Genomic DNA, 16,006 nt, shown 5'->3' with positions numbered 1-16,006 from the left:
AGATGACAAAATTTGTGCTCACAATATCATCCAGGCAACAATAAGGTTAACAAGGCCATAAAAAGGTAAGATATGAAATACCTGCCAGGGCAGAAAGAAATTCAATGTAAGACTCCAGCGACTGACATACCACGTAAATGTTTAGCCCTTTTATTCCACAGATCTAATATAATGTTTTTATTATCACTTGTGGACTCAAAATTGTTACATGCAAGTTGATGTTTTGTATTTTGTTTTTAAATGAAGTCACAAAAATGATTCATTAGAAAAGAAATGAATATGTATGACAGTTCCAACAGATTTATTCTTGCAGTTCAAATGAGCAAAAGATACATTATCTAATGCAATATACTGTGCTGTTTTGCTATAACTACGTAGTGAGTTTTTAGTATGTTTGCATCATCTCGCAAATGACTTCACTAGATGAATAAAACCTTAACATGTAAGTGTTTCTCATATGTGTTATTTACATAACTGTCAGCAAAAAAGTATTGATAGACTTTCATCACCGTTTCAACTTCATCGCTCTCCCAGGCAATTCCTTCAGAAGGGACAGGTTGTCTGTCCTTTGTCCCCCTTTCAAGCTTTACAAACATTTTAACTTTCTTTCAGGGTAGGAGGTGGAGGTGTACAGGAGAAAGTGCACGGCAGAGGATGTGGCAGAGCTCAGGAGGAGGAACGCAGAGATGGTGGAGATCTGCATCGAAGGAGGTCACTCTGTCGATGCGGGGAAGCATTGTATCGTGGGATACAACTTGAACAAAAATGTAAACAAAGCCTCCAGTAATTGTACCGCAGGTTAACTTGTGGATCACTAAGCTGTGGGGCTGTGTAAGGGATATCATCAACTGGTGACAAAACACATGAGAGACAAGTGTTGAATGAGCTCTTGAGCGAAAACTGAAAATTGAATGAATATGGCTGTGTTGTGTTATCTACCTATTATACCACTATAATGTATTTATTGCAGTCTGGCTGAGATTAAAAAGAACACACAATGCCATGGGTAAAAAAAACTCCTGAAACCAAACTAAATTATCCAGTTTTCTACAGGCAAGTAATAGTGATTGGGTTTTTTTCCTCTCTGTAATATTTCATTTAAGTCTGGACAAACACATCCAACCCACATTTGTGTCTGTAATTGTAATTTAGTGGTGACATTCTTAGATATACATGCAGCCTCAAGTTTCTTTTTCATGCTGTCTGGCAAAGAAATCACACACTCATTGCTTCAATCTTCTTAAATCAGTTGGTTTGACCGTACTTTAAAAAGGGAGCTTTGATTGTATGTATTTCTTAACCTAGTGAGCAGATTTTGTTGCCTTTGGATAGAGGTCTTAAAATCCAGCCTAGCTGTTTTCCCATCTCCAGTCAATCACACCACGGTTGCCTACATCAACAAGCAACAAGCACCTTGTCCGTTCATAAGGTTCTATCTCTCCTCTATTGGACATGACAGGCTCCTTTTCAAGGTCCGTGTTCACAAGGGCGACTCAGGACTTGTGAAAAGGGTGTCAGCTGTGGTACACCTGACCCCCCCGGGATCCGTGATGACTCTGGGAATGAGGTGTGCAGGGTGTCTGTTGTATGGTTTTTGACCCCTGCGAGGTTAAGCCATGATTACACCCAGTTTCATGTTCATGTTAACTGGGCTGGTTTGGGTTCCCTACTGCTCCGCTCAAGCAGCTGGGATTATAAAGTAGTAGTTGGGCTGCGGTGACTAACATATAGTCAGTCAGCCTCAGTAAGGCAGTCTGGTGACATGTTGCAGAAGGGCGAACGTTCATCGGCTCTGCCTACCATATCTCCAGTAGAGGGTGGAACCTGTGCTTATAGAGCTAGGGTTACAATATCGTAACCTTCATTATTTTCTTTGTGACTAATGCTAATTATCATTTTATATAATCTGTATGTTAAAGCCGGACTAACTAACTAAATTAAGTAGGAAAATCAAGTATTTTTTTAAGGGAAAGGGACTAGTTAGCAGCAGGGGCCAATAAGTTAGAAAAGTGGGCTTGTGGCCAGAAGGTCACTGGTTTCTGGTCTGTTCAATTCAATTCAATTTTATTTATGTAGCGCCAAATCACAACAAAAGTAATCTCAGGGCACTTTTCACATGGAGCAGGTCTTGACCATACTCTTGGGATAAATCAGGGAGGGCAAAGTGCAAGAGCAGTTTGTCTCCCAACCCCCACCCTTACTTCACTGCTAGGTGCCCTTGGACACGAAACTGCTCTACTTCTCTATTTATACCAAGCCAACAATATTTTTGCAGGTAATATACAGTAATTACAGTAATTTACAGTTACATTTATGTGCACATTTGGCATAATAATTCTCTAAAAAAAACCTTCCTTCTTTGTCTTTGAGTCAAAGATCCAAATTTTCAATTTAAAAAAAAGCACACACACACACACACACACACACACACACACACACACACACACACACACACACACACACACAAACCAAAAATTCAGTGGCTAAATCAGTTCCCCTGATTCACACCAAATGTTAACAAATTATAAGAAGCAAATATCACTACTGATATAAGGAAATCAGCAAAAGAAGACACATTAGACGCCTTTGTCTTTCTTCTTGATTGTTTGCACAGCATAGTATGAAACACAGTATAACACATCATCATCAGTTTTATTGCCATTTATTTGGTCATTATTGAAATTGTATCTACGTTAGCGAAGTGAAAGCTTTTAAATACACAGTATTTTCAAGAGCTGCAAGGAAACTAATTTCTATCTTTGTAGGTGATGTAATTGAAAATCCTTTATTTGCCCTGTAACAGCCCTGCAGTTAATACTATCTTTATGAACCCTATAATGTTAAGTTATTGTTGGCACTGTGTGAATTAATACCCCTGAGTCAACATAAACTGAACATTATAGGCTTGACAAAGATCAGAGTTTTGCAGGGCTATTGTACTGGATTGCATTCGATTGCAAGTTAGTGCATGCAGTCTAATATACCTGATAAACTGGAGACTTTCTATGACCCACATTTGTTTCCTTTAATCCCATAAACTCTGTCAGACCTGCTAAAGGGTCGATTTTTACAAACTCAAGCGGGGTGACCAAGCATTGTTCAAACTAAGCATCTAGTAAGGAGTTTTAAAGCATACAAAATATTTCGGCCTGAATTTTAGCAACATGAGAATATTATGCTAGACAAGATATATTTCCAGTGGATGTTGGTGCAGCCACAGTATTTATGGGTTTACTGTATATATTTATCTCAGTGTAAACATCATAGCTTTAAAGGACAGGTTAATATTTTTTCAAGTCTGTCTCAAAACAATACTCATATGTTCAAATGTACATTCAAACAGTTCTTGGTCACTGAAGTTGTCCCCACTATCCATACTGGCTGTGAAGAATCCCTTCCAATTTCAATGTAAAAAATGGAGAACAATCAACACTCTTCATTTTGTGCAAAAATCTATTCTAAAGTTCAGCTTAATCTAATATAAGGCTTTATGGTACAAATCTTTGAATTTCCCTGAACTGTGTTGTGTGTGGTGGAGACAAAGAGAATATGTCACAATGAAAGGCTGCAACTTAACTTGATTTGTCTAACACAGACTGCTAAAGCCTCATATTACCTTCAGATGAACTTAAGAATGTATTTTTACACAGAACAAGGACCGGAGATTTTGTTCCCCATCACGTACAATGAAATCTCACTTTGAAGGGATTTCCACAGCAATGAAAAAATAGACCTGTCCTTTAAGTGTTACAATATACTGTCTATGTGATATTGGCACATAGAAAATTGTAGAACAAAGAGGTTAAATATTCCTGTAATTCTGGTTAATGTTGACTAATACCATTAGTCACTTTACCCACCATTAGGTTTTCCAAGGAGAGCCACAGTTTTCTGTCAGTTCAGCATTTCCACCAAAGCAACTGATGATCACACCGAAACATCAAAATGGTAGTGATGATGGGCAGAGAGTTATTACTTATTACACATCCACTCTACCCAATGTGGTTTCCTATATTTCAATCCAGTGGCCATGCAGTAACAACTGCCCCTCATATCTTGATATATATGGAGAGACATATATGCAGGAGGGGAAAGTTCAAAATAAGTTGTGAAACGTATAATAAGTAAATGACAAAATAAGTAAAATGACAACAAAAAAAACTAAATACAGAAGTGTTTTGTCTTGGATAATTGCTTTTCTACAAACAGCACAGTAGATGGCGTTAGAGTCCTGTGTTGTTGCTGTTGCTGTTGCTGTCTAAGGACAAGAGGATGAGTCACCCGCAGATGCAGACCTGCATCCATGATTCAGACCTTCATGGTGACTTTGGGACAAATGTGATTATGCAACAGCCATGGACACAGGCACCCATACTGGTGTACACCCACAAATGAAAGAAAGGACACAGACACAGAATGCTGGCTCACATGGGGACACAGACTAAAACACATTACACTGTAACGTTGTCCCTCAGAGAGAGAGAGGACATAACGCTGCTCTGAGCCTGAAATACTTAAGACAGACCAGACAAGATGAAGATACTGTGGCCTTCATATGTAAACAGCACTGACGGGAAACGCTGATAGTGCGGCATTACCAGGAATAAGACACAGTGCGATGGAGAGAGATAGAGAGAGAGAGAAAAACAGAAGAGGTGAGCAGGAGAAAGAGGAAACTAAGAATCAATTATCACAGATTGACACAGCTAGAATAAGAAAGAGATATAGCAGACTAAGATGGATATCCTGCCAGACATCATAAAATCAGACTGGCAGCCACTTTGTTTCCAATGAAGTTTCCCTTGTTTTCAAGAATTTTGCTGGAAGCAAGTAAATATCTTCAATCAGTGTAGAATCAATGTACTGTAAAAAAAATGTTTAAAAAAATCAAGAAATGTCTTGAAACAAGTTGATTCGCATTAGATACATAGTTGAATGTCTCAACTCCCCGAGAGATTCAGAAAATCTGAAGCTAAAACTGAAAAATGCTTGATTTGTTTGGATGGATATTTTAACAGTGACGGCACACCCATGTTTTGTGTAATGCAACAGTGAATCATCAGACTACTGACAAAGCATAGAGTTGGACATATCTTTCACAGCAGACATTTTGACATGTCACAGTAGGAAAAGCACAAGTGTAATTGAAAAAGTTCATTATTGCTGAATTCCATTTAGCTGCTTACTGTTGCTCAAGATGTCCATTGTGAGAAAGGCCAATTAAATGCAATGAAAATGTGTTATCAACATTGGCAAAAAATATAATTCATCGAATATAGTGATTTGATTTTTAAACAAGACTAAGTCAAGTCTAAACTCCAATAATCCCCCTGATATTCTTAACCTAACTCTAACCATCTCACTCCTCATGCCTAAACCTAAGCTAACCTAAGTGTGTGCGTCATGTAGAGTACTGTGCGTCCAACAGATAGACTTACTTAGAGGTGACTGATGACTGAGTGATGAAGTCAGTCACTGAGTCAGTCACAGACTTTCACAATTACAGGGCTGGCCCTGCTGTTGCAGGTCCAGCCAAAAAGGAAAAACACTCTTAATCAACAAACTCTGATTTTACAGCAAAAGTCAGGTTTAATAAGCTCTGACATCAGGCTGTCAGGTGCATTGAGCAACACCAGAAAGTTCAAATTGAAAGTGTTTTGTTCTTCTACTCTAATTTGCTCTTGTTTTCTTGTATATATATATATATATATATATATATAGCCTACAAGGCAATACAATGCGATTGGATACGATACGATACGATACGAAATACTGTATTAATCCCTCAGGGGGGAAATTGAGTCCCACCATACATATAGGACAAACAATAGGTGGTACAATAGAAAAAAGGCACACACATCTCAAAGCAGTACAAAATAAGGGGAAAGCACAGCACCATAATAAAAAGTGTAAACATCAATGTAACTGTACTAGTATGTTAGTGGTTATATATGACATCAGCATCAACATATTCATGGACGCCAACATTACGACAATCCTCAATACATCTACCATCCTATTCATCAACATCAGATCATCATCATCAACAGTGACATTCAACAACAAGAGCACCTGGGTATAACAAGCCTGTCGCTAAAAGAGCTCTTCAGCTCACTAAAAACATAGTACATTGGATGATCCTCATTTTACATAATACTCGTGAGCTTCCTACTCATTCTGTGCTCTATGATCATTTCTAGTGAGTCAGGAGTCAAGCCAATAACGTATCCTGCCTTCCTGATTAGTTTATTGATCGTGTTTCTGTCCTCTGAGCTTAAGCCCACTCCCCCAACAGACAACGACATAAAATAGGACATTAGCTAAAATGCTTTAATAAAACACTAGCCTAGTTTCAGTTTTGTTTGGTTGAAGGTTAAATGAAAGCGTAGCACTGCAGGGTAAAAATATTGAAAGACTGAAGTTTTGTAAAACAAATACTAGCGATGGTAACTGCAGGTGGTGGAGCTATAGATAAGTGACAGGCTTTAGTCTTTTCTCTTTTGCTTTCAACACAGATATGTGCTGACAGCCATGATAAAAAAAAAATGACAGTTACATGTATTTTAAGTGTGTCTTTCTGAGAAGCATCTGTGGTTAACCGGCACCTTATGAATCACATCCGAACAGACACGTAATACTTGAAAAAATTAAGGATTTCTTCATTTTTCTGTAACATACCAGAAACATTGTTCTGCTTTGAGGCTGAACATGGAAATTTCCCAAATGAGACATGAAAAAAGCTTTACTCCCTCAAAAATAACTGCCAACATGACTATCGATGTTATGAGTCATTGTAAGGCTGCTGCTCACACTTCTCAAGTTTTATTTCCAATGAGAGAAACATGTGGGTCACATTCCAGCACATGATATACTAAGAGAATAAATTCACAACAACTTTTCTTTTGGTCTAGACACACAATTTATTAAATACCATACTCATCCGCATCCTTTTTTTTTTTTTTTTGATGATCCGACATGACGTGGGCGGATTATTCACAAGGATGAATGATCCCTCCAGAATTATTGAGACTCAACATGGCTGAGTAAATGATGATTGAATACTGTAGCTTGATTCCTCATTCCCCCGGCCAAAACCGTCACATAACAGATTTATTTCTATCCCCAACTCATTAGACCAGAAAATCACCAAACCAGCTTACTCTGGTTCTCAATAAAACCCTGAGTCCAAGAAGCACGTGTTGGTTGTGTGTGCATTTGTGTATGTGCCTCTGTGTGTGTGTGTGTGTTTGTTGTGTAGTTTTATTACAGGAGAGTGGGTAATGTTCATTGTTACCATGGGGCAATGGAGGAAGGTTATAAAAACATAATCACTTTCATATATCTATTAGGTTGCATCAGTAGCCTATGGGTTGAGACACAGACCGCATCATCCACACTTTATTGCACGTCATACCCCTCTCCTTACTCATATTTCCTGTCTCTCTGTACTTTCAACTATTGAAGGCAAAAACAGGCCAAACCAATATTTAGAATTATAACTATTATAATTATTATTATTATTTAGACCAAGACTAATGTGTGATTGATTAAAAGGTGTTAATTCTTGCAATCGTCTTTCAAATTTGTCAACGTAACTTATTTCTAGAAACAAAAAATAGCACTTCCCTTGATTCTAGTGTGATATTTTTTAACTTATATACAATTTGCTAGTTTCCTTCCACATTGCAATCGCTTGTTAAACTGTTTCTTAATATGTTTGTTTGTTTTTATCTCTTGTGATGTGTTTCCTTATTTTATTTTAGTTTTTTGTATCCATTTTTCATTTTGTATCAAAGTCACTCTTCACTCTTTTTTCACTTGTCTTGAGAAAAAGACAACACAACTAAATCTTCAACTATTTGCAAAGATGGTTTTTTTGGCAAGGGACAGAGGAGGATTGCCATGCAGCAGTGTTCAGCAGTCCTGATCCTCTTCCTTTTCCTCCTCCCAACTTCCCTGCCGCCTCCCTCCTTCCCCCCTTCCTCCCTCACGTGGATGCGGCGAGAGAGGCATGAGGGTGAATGAAAAAAAGAGGCTCATCTGTTCTGTGCTGGGGCAGCTGTGCTGCTTTGCTATGCTGTACCCTCTTTCTTTCCTCCTGTCTCACTTATTCTGCACTTCTTCACCCCCTCCTCTCCTAATTTTGTCAGGTTTCTTTTGTCTTTTCTCCTGTGTGTTTCTTTTTTGACCTAATTTGTTTTATCTTACTGCATCCCCCCCCTCTGCTACACTCCTCTTTCGCTGTGCTGTTCTCCATCATTTTTCTTCATCATATCTTCTTTTCATCTTCCTGCTTCTCGGCATTGCCTTCAAGGTCATCGGAAGAAAAGTCAGACAGACGTACACCTTTAGCTTTGTGCGTGTTTATGAATGCTGTTGCAAAGAGCTTCCTTTCAACTTCGAGATAAATTGTTTCTCTTTAAATGCACAGTCCAATAATAGATCCAGCTGCACACCACTGGACAAAGCTACTGGACAAAATTAAAGCCCTTTTTTGCATTAACATTGCAGCAGCTGCTGAAACATATTATTTCACAGAAGCACAATTTTGTGGTTTGAAATTTAGAAAAAAAAGCTTGCCAGCGGATCTCTTTCTTTAAGCTGAGCTGGGAAGAGAACTCTTGAATTTAATTTAAAGCGGGACAAATGTCGATGAGCAGAGCAATGTTATGCACTATGACATCTCATACTTCCAACTTAAATGTCTGATTTGTCGCTGCCATGTCATCATGCCAATGAACATACCAGCAATAATCCTGACTTTCCTGCAGGCTAGAGAGCATCGCCTATGTTATTCAATCCTTTTTACTAACCCTCCCTCTCTCTCACACACACACAGTATTAAATCCTCCAGACTGCCCAAAATAGCCACAGATTCTCCTTTGGGAACTACTGCAGAGCTTCGCTGTAATAATCTGTGTGTGTGTGCGTGTGTGTACATCAAAAGTCCATGTCTACAAGGACAAAGCTGTTCTCATTAGCATGCATACATATGCATGTGTTATTCCTTCATATATCCTGTTTTATCACAAAACACTAGCTTGATTCCTCTTTTGTGAAAGGCACAATGCTCTAGTTTCAACATCCAGAGACATATTAGACATTTGGTACATTCAGGTTAAAAAAGAAACAAGTGTTGGCAGAGTTTCACTGACAGTAGAAGAAGTTTCAGAGCTGCGACTGGAACCTGTTATGAAACAATTAATTTCATCAGATTTCTGAGTATTACACTTGTTGTGTGTGTCAATATAATGTATAAGCACTATTGTGTGTGTGTGTGTTGGGGGGGGGGGGGGGGGGGGGGTGAGGGCGTATGTACATGAATAACTTCTATGGGGTGTAAAATGTTGCTTTATCAGCAGAGTCAGACAGAGGCCCTGACGGGGAAAACAACGACGGCAGCAGAAAGAGAGATAGAAAAATATGGGACAACAATTCCAGATGGTGGGGCGAGAGAGACAGAAAACAGAGAGAGAGAGAGGGAGAGAGAGAGGGAGAGAGGGAGAGTAAAACTCAATAACACAACATTACTTCTCTCCAAAGAGACAGGAGCAAAATGCAGGAGACAAAAAGAGACATAAATACAAAAAAGAGACACGGTTTGATAGACAAATGACCTGAGAAAGAGAGATAGCCACTGAGAGAGACCGCTCAACTTCTCAAACATTTTCCTTCCTGGTTTGTTAACCTTCATTTTATGATCATCATCCATTTGCATCTCAATTAAGATATAAACATCACCAAAACACCTTTAAATGTTTTCTGTTTTAATCATGACACCTATTGATATCATGATGACTAATGTAATGCTTTTATTAAGTCTGTACAAAGTTACTGTTTGGGGTCAGATTTTGTCCAGAATGGCAACAATGTACAACTATCCTCTGGTATGTACACTGGGATAACAGTCACTCCCTACTGGATCCTGGAGGGCAGAGTTGAGGGTCTTTAAATAAACCTGATACATTATATGAGCTAATGTCACTCAACCCAACTCTATCCTGCTATTGTTTAGGTATGTTTGGTATTTGAATTGGATTTTTGTTGTTGTAACACTCCCACGGCATATCTTCTATTCATTCCCGCATCAAGGACACCACTCTCTACATTGTTTCACTTTGGGTTTGATGCAGATTCTTCTTTTAGTCGGCTGAAAACACACGCAAACATCTATTTGCAACACTTCCAATAAACAATGAGAGAAGACTGTCGGAGAAGCGGAACACGCTAAAACTCATATTGTTATTTATGTGCAGATTGAAGAGATCGCTGACTCTGTTCAATGAGACAGCGAGATATATGGATGAGTGATGTTCATGTGCTTTGATGTTCTGCATTTGGCAAAAAAAGTGGTCTCACAGGAAAAACGACATATGACTCTTTTGGTTAAATTTGCGTTACTCAGCAATAGTTGAGAAGTTGTTTTTATGGTAAACTACACATCTGGGAAATTAAATATTGTATGAGTTTATACTATGACAAGACTGACCTTTTAGCTTGATTAATGTAACTGATTCACAAGGTTTAATGTTTTCCTCTGAACGTCAGTTTCCTCTACAGCTGGACTGAAAACCTTCCTCTGAAACCCCCACAAGGTTTATCAAATTTCCTGATTTTCCCAATGTAGATAAACACCTCAAGTGATTCTGTGTTATTCCAGGGATTTCACAAGCAGTGGGAGACCTGAATAATCAGACTGAGAAAGGAACAGCAGACAGACTGATAGAGAGAGAATAGACAGGGGTCAGTGTGGCTGCCAGCTGTTTGAGATGAATAGGCCATTATGTAGAACAGAGGCCAGCAGATGGTTAGTCAGCACACGCATGTACCGCTAACACTCACTCACACATGTGGCAAAAATTTGAAAAGGTTACACTCAAGTGAGGAAAACAATAGAAAACAATAGAAAAAAATAATGTAATAATCTAAAGAGAGGGGTAAGGACATTGAAATACAAATCAGTGATATTTCACTGTAAATAAAGGTCCATTTTACATTTCTACTCAAGGTCTGATAGACTTCAAAATCTTTTAATGCTCAGCAAGCAATGAATTTACGTGTGTAGGTTGTTTGGGGAATAAAATACAAGAAGTGATGATTTTAGACACCACCCATATATGACAAGTGATGGAGACAAAATAAGGACAGGAGACTGCAGAATGACTTCCTGTGTCTCTAACAGATGAGAGAGACTCTATTATAGAGAATCCTTGTTTAAGTGTAGAAAAACAGGTTTTACCTCAAACAGTCTCTGTGCTATAAATTATCCACACATCACAGCTCTTAATCACGGATTTTTGGGGGAAAAAAAAGAATCAACTTACACACAAATATGTGAGCTAATGCAAACACACTCAGCCTCAAATGCACTCAGAAGCAAACACTGACAGATGCTTTATCGCTCTCTCTCACACACACACACAAAGTGGTCAGGTCAACAGTAAGTTCACCATGGTCGCCCACTGAAAGCATAGTTTGAACACATTACGCAACACACAACAACAAACAACTTTCACCTACAATAAATTCTGCATTATATGTAACTCTTGAGTCCTTAAATACATATTTATGGTCTGTTTAATGGGTTGTTAACAGAAACATGCTTACATTCTCACATTTTTAAGGTCGGAATAATGTTTTCCCTTATTTTCTTTGTCTGTACGTTCTACTGGTGTTTTCTTTCTTCCTTTTCTTGGCTGTGTTATATTAATTAGTGCTGCGGTGACACAGTAACACCAGCGGGGACTAACAACCGTTTTCACAGCACATATCTTGAAATGTCATAGCAGGGAAAACAAAGGAGGCAGATCTATCATCATTTAAATTATATTAGCAACTGAATACCCGGTTTTTAAATTTAAATTAACACTGAATTTATTGAAATATATAAACTGAAATATCTGATTGAAAACCATTTTTCTGAATTTTTGTGAACCTGATGGAATTCTCATTAGTCATTTTCAGCTTGTGCAATTAAAAAAGAAGTTTTTGACTTGACTTGAATTTTTAGATCTGAAGTGAATGAATTGAAATAAAGCAACTTGAATATAGCTTTTGGGCTACATATAGCTATTGAGAACCTGAATATCAATATATCACAAAGTGAAATTCAGACCACATAAATTCAGAAAGTTGTTTTCTGTGGAATTTTTCCTCATTAAGTATTCAGTAGTGATTACATTTCAAAATTTGGTTTTCAGTTGCTGATATAATTCAAATTATTATGGCAATGATTTGCTTACATATAACAAGGGCTTTATCCCATCTCAGGGCCCTGCTGCTGTAAGGCTCGTTGATAATAGCTTCCTGGGATACAAATGGAACTGGGCCGTTTTTAATTATAGTTATTCCACCTGGGCTTTCACTGACAAGTCATATAGTCTGTGGTGAAAAAGGTCTATTAATGTAATTTAAACTAATGTAATAGGTTGTTGATATTCCTTGAAACAACTTAAAGGCTCATCCTCTGAGAGCTTTATGTCCATGTTAGACAGTAATTACTGTAAATGATGAAATAAAACTTTAAGAGAACATTAACCAAATTCCTACAGTAAATGTTACAAAACTATACTCATTTGGACCTGTAATTTAGCATAAACACACAGCACATGACTTTCTCGAAAGACTTTGCACTTCGACACAAATTGTCAGAGGAAAGAGGATGTTTGTCGACTCTGCCTGCGGTCAAGAACTTGGGACAATCTGTCAACAGGCAACAGTAAAGTGCTTGCACACACACACACACACCCTCATGAGTCATACCTGTTTTCAGACTCACGCAAGAGAAAGCAACATGTGAGTGTACGTTTAGAGGAAAAGAGTGTTCATATATTTCACTGTGTCCACAGAAAATTGAAGCGAATTGCTGGCCACATCAATTTTCGAGAGTGCTTGATGTGCACTCGCAGGTCATGCTAAACTACTGCTAGTTACAGTTAATATATCGACTGTGAACACGGAGTACTTCGGGGGCTGATGGGTCACGGGGGATCGTTCATTGCAGTTACATTTTCACCACCATGGCTATGGTCCTTTGTGTCCTTTGTGCATTTTACAGTGTTGACAATAAACTAAATGTACCCGGTGAAATATTCAGAGCACAATGTGTCCCATCAAAACAGCGTGAATCCACAGAACCAATGAGCCACTACAAATGTTATATCTATTTAATTTAATCAACTGTAAAATTCAGTGTGTCCATGAAAAATGTGGGTTTTCCCTTAAGGCACGCCGAATGAGATTGTTTTACATATAGACGCCTGGGTAATGTGATCTGCTATTGGTATTATCTTCAAAGTCACCCATGAAATGAAGACTATATGCAAGAGGGAAAGTTCTAGACATCCCAGACCAGAGGTCAGCAATATAGGCTCAGCCAGTTTCTTCAGCATGTTCATGGGAGACACAGTGTGTTCATTTTTACATTTTTTATTATTTGTTCAAATCTCAGAGATAAAATAGCTGAATTTTTTTGATACCAGTGGGTATAACACACCATTTGAATTTACATACAAAAAGGGGACAGAATATTCAAATCAGTGTTCAATACAAACCTCTAAATGACTGGGAACCACTACTTTCACAGAAAAAAACAAAAATAAAAGTCAATGTCATTAAAACTGAGCTATCTCCATGACAACTGAGCAAACTTCATCTACCGAGTATGACCATGAGATGTGGTTAAAAGCTTGAAATAAGCTACGAAGAGGACCTTGAGTTAAGATATTTTGTTTTCTTTTCTTCTGTTTTTGTCAGAAAACTATTCGTTCCCCTGGTCAGGAATGATCTTTCATGCTCAACACCGCTACTAACTATGACCTCAAAAAGAGTCATTATTTCAATACACACATAGACAAAAACATGCTAAATAAATATGAAAAAATTGGGAGCAAATCGGGATGTGTGCTAACAAAGTTTAAAGAAAGCCTGAACATTAGCAGAGCTGTTAGTCACACTAAATTAACTGGTGACGCAGTGTATGTATACTTTTTGTTATTTTGTACAGGCTTGTTTGTGTCGTCTCTCACCGACATTAGAACATTTCATCCTCAAAAGTCCCAACAGTACATAGAACACACATAACAGCACGCGCATTAGTTAGGGTCAGAAAAATATATCTGAAACCCAGTGCTGCAACAATGGCCTCATTCACCAACTGTGCAGAAGTAGGACACTTCTAGAGGAGCTAAGGAGCTCTGTAATTGCTACATGGGAAATCATTTTTCAATCTGGATCTATAGGTCACACGAGTGCTGTATGCGCAAAATACACATCACACTATACTAATGTAATGTGTCATATGATCACATGTATGTGTACAGAATACAGAGACGCACTAATGTTATAATTTATAATAATTCTGTCACTAATGCTGGAGTTGCAATTGCAGGTTGAAAGATTACAAACACAAACACACACAGCTTATATAGATGATGTAACAAGAATGCTGCCCAGCGACTGTGACTATAATCCATTGCTGTACATTGGCCTAATTAAACATTGCTACTTTAAGGTCACTGATAGAAATTTCCTCTTAGAAATAAAAAAACACACCCTGTAATGCATAGAGGCCATATATCTTATCGGCCAGCACTCTGTAATAAGGTCAGGAATGCAAAGCAATGCTTTTTTTCTGGGGAAAGAATGTCTCAGACCTCTGAGAATGTCTTGACATGTCAGAACAAGTAAAGGCTGATTTATTTCTTGAAGCACAGGTTGACCTCGTCATTCAGTTCTGATGAAGAAAAATCCCCTGAGCCTCAATAACAAGAGTAACATAATCCATGTTTTACAGAAAATCATCACTAAATACCATTGGAAATCTTGCTGGCAATCATTCAAACAGCGTTTCCAATGTCCCTGCATAACTCTTTCATTTGCTGGCCTGAACTCCGGTCACACAGGTTTAAGAATGATCAACAAATATTACAGTGTAGTTATATCACTGCGATATCAGGAAAGATTGAAAACAAATCAACTGAAGTAGATAGAAGATACACTCATCTCAGATTCTTATGGTGATATCATATACAAAAATCTGGTATGATGCACCTTTTATCTTCATCGGAGGAAATTGTGATGTAAACACTCTTGTTCTGTTTACAGACAAACATTCATTTGAAGATAATCCTTCAATGATCATTTTCTTCGCTCCTGTATTTCTGCCCAGTAACCATTTCCAAGTACTTGGAAACCCTCATTGTTCTCCTCAGTCGTCCTCAGCCAGGCAGTGACATCATTCCCCTTTCACCCAGTTCTCTGCTGGCTGCAGTGCGAGGTAACCAGCGGTCAAACCACGATGCATTCACGGACTATTCCACAGCTTCTACATCCGAAATGTCATGGTTATACATATATATTATGGTCAGAATTCATAATGAAAATAATAGATGTATAATAGGACTATTTATTTTTTAGTAACTGTATGTTTAAAGCACGAATAAATGATACAGAGGTCATTTGACAGTGATTTAGTGTTGAATACCATATGTACAACTACATCAAAATTAACCATGTTTTAAGAACAAAATTTTTTTTTAACATGTATTAGTTTTGCTTATGTGTGTCATAAGGGTGTGTGCCAGCTGAAAATGGCAGTTACATTTCACTAATATAAAACAGGTGGAGAAGACTAAACTAAATGTAGTTGTGTCTACCCTCTTATTGCTGCTGGAGGAGTGAAGTGCATCAGGCATGTAACTGAAATGTTATCTTACTACATTTAATTGAAAATAGAAATAACAAACAACAAGAGACCTGATCAACAGTTTACATAAACGCTTCATAATGAAATAGCCTACTTACCCCGCCTATTTAACCCAAAGAGTTCAAATTAAGTATAACGTGATGCTATTGGGATTAAGATAATGAAGTGTAAACTAATCATTTCTCTCAATGCGTAGCTGATTGATTGACTGTTCGTGATCAATAGTCGTTCATTAGCTTCTCCAATATTTCCGACGGCACCTGAAGGCCACATAAGTGCCGACGTTGCAAGCAGGAGGAG

This window comes from Thunnus thynnus, chromosome 3, assembly GCF_963924715.1.
Source record: "Thunnus thynnus chromosome 3, fThuThy2.1, whole genome shotgun sequence".
In the NCBI taxonomy this organism is placed as follows: domain Eukaryota; kingdom Metazoa; phylum Chordata; class Actinopteri; order Scombriformes; family Scombridae; genus Thunnus; species Thunnus thynnus.
This window is presented reverse-complemented; position numbering follows the sequence as displayed.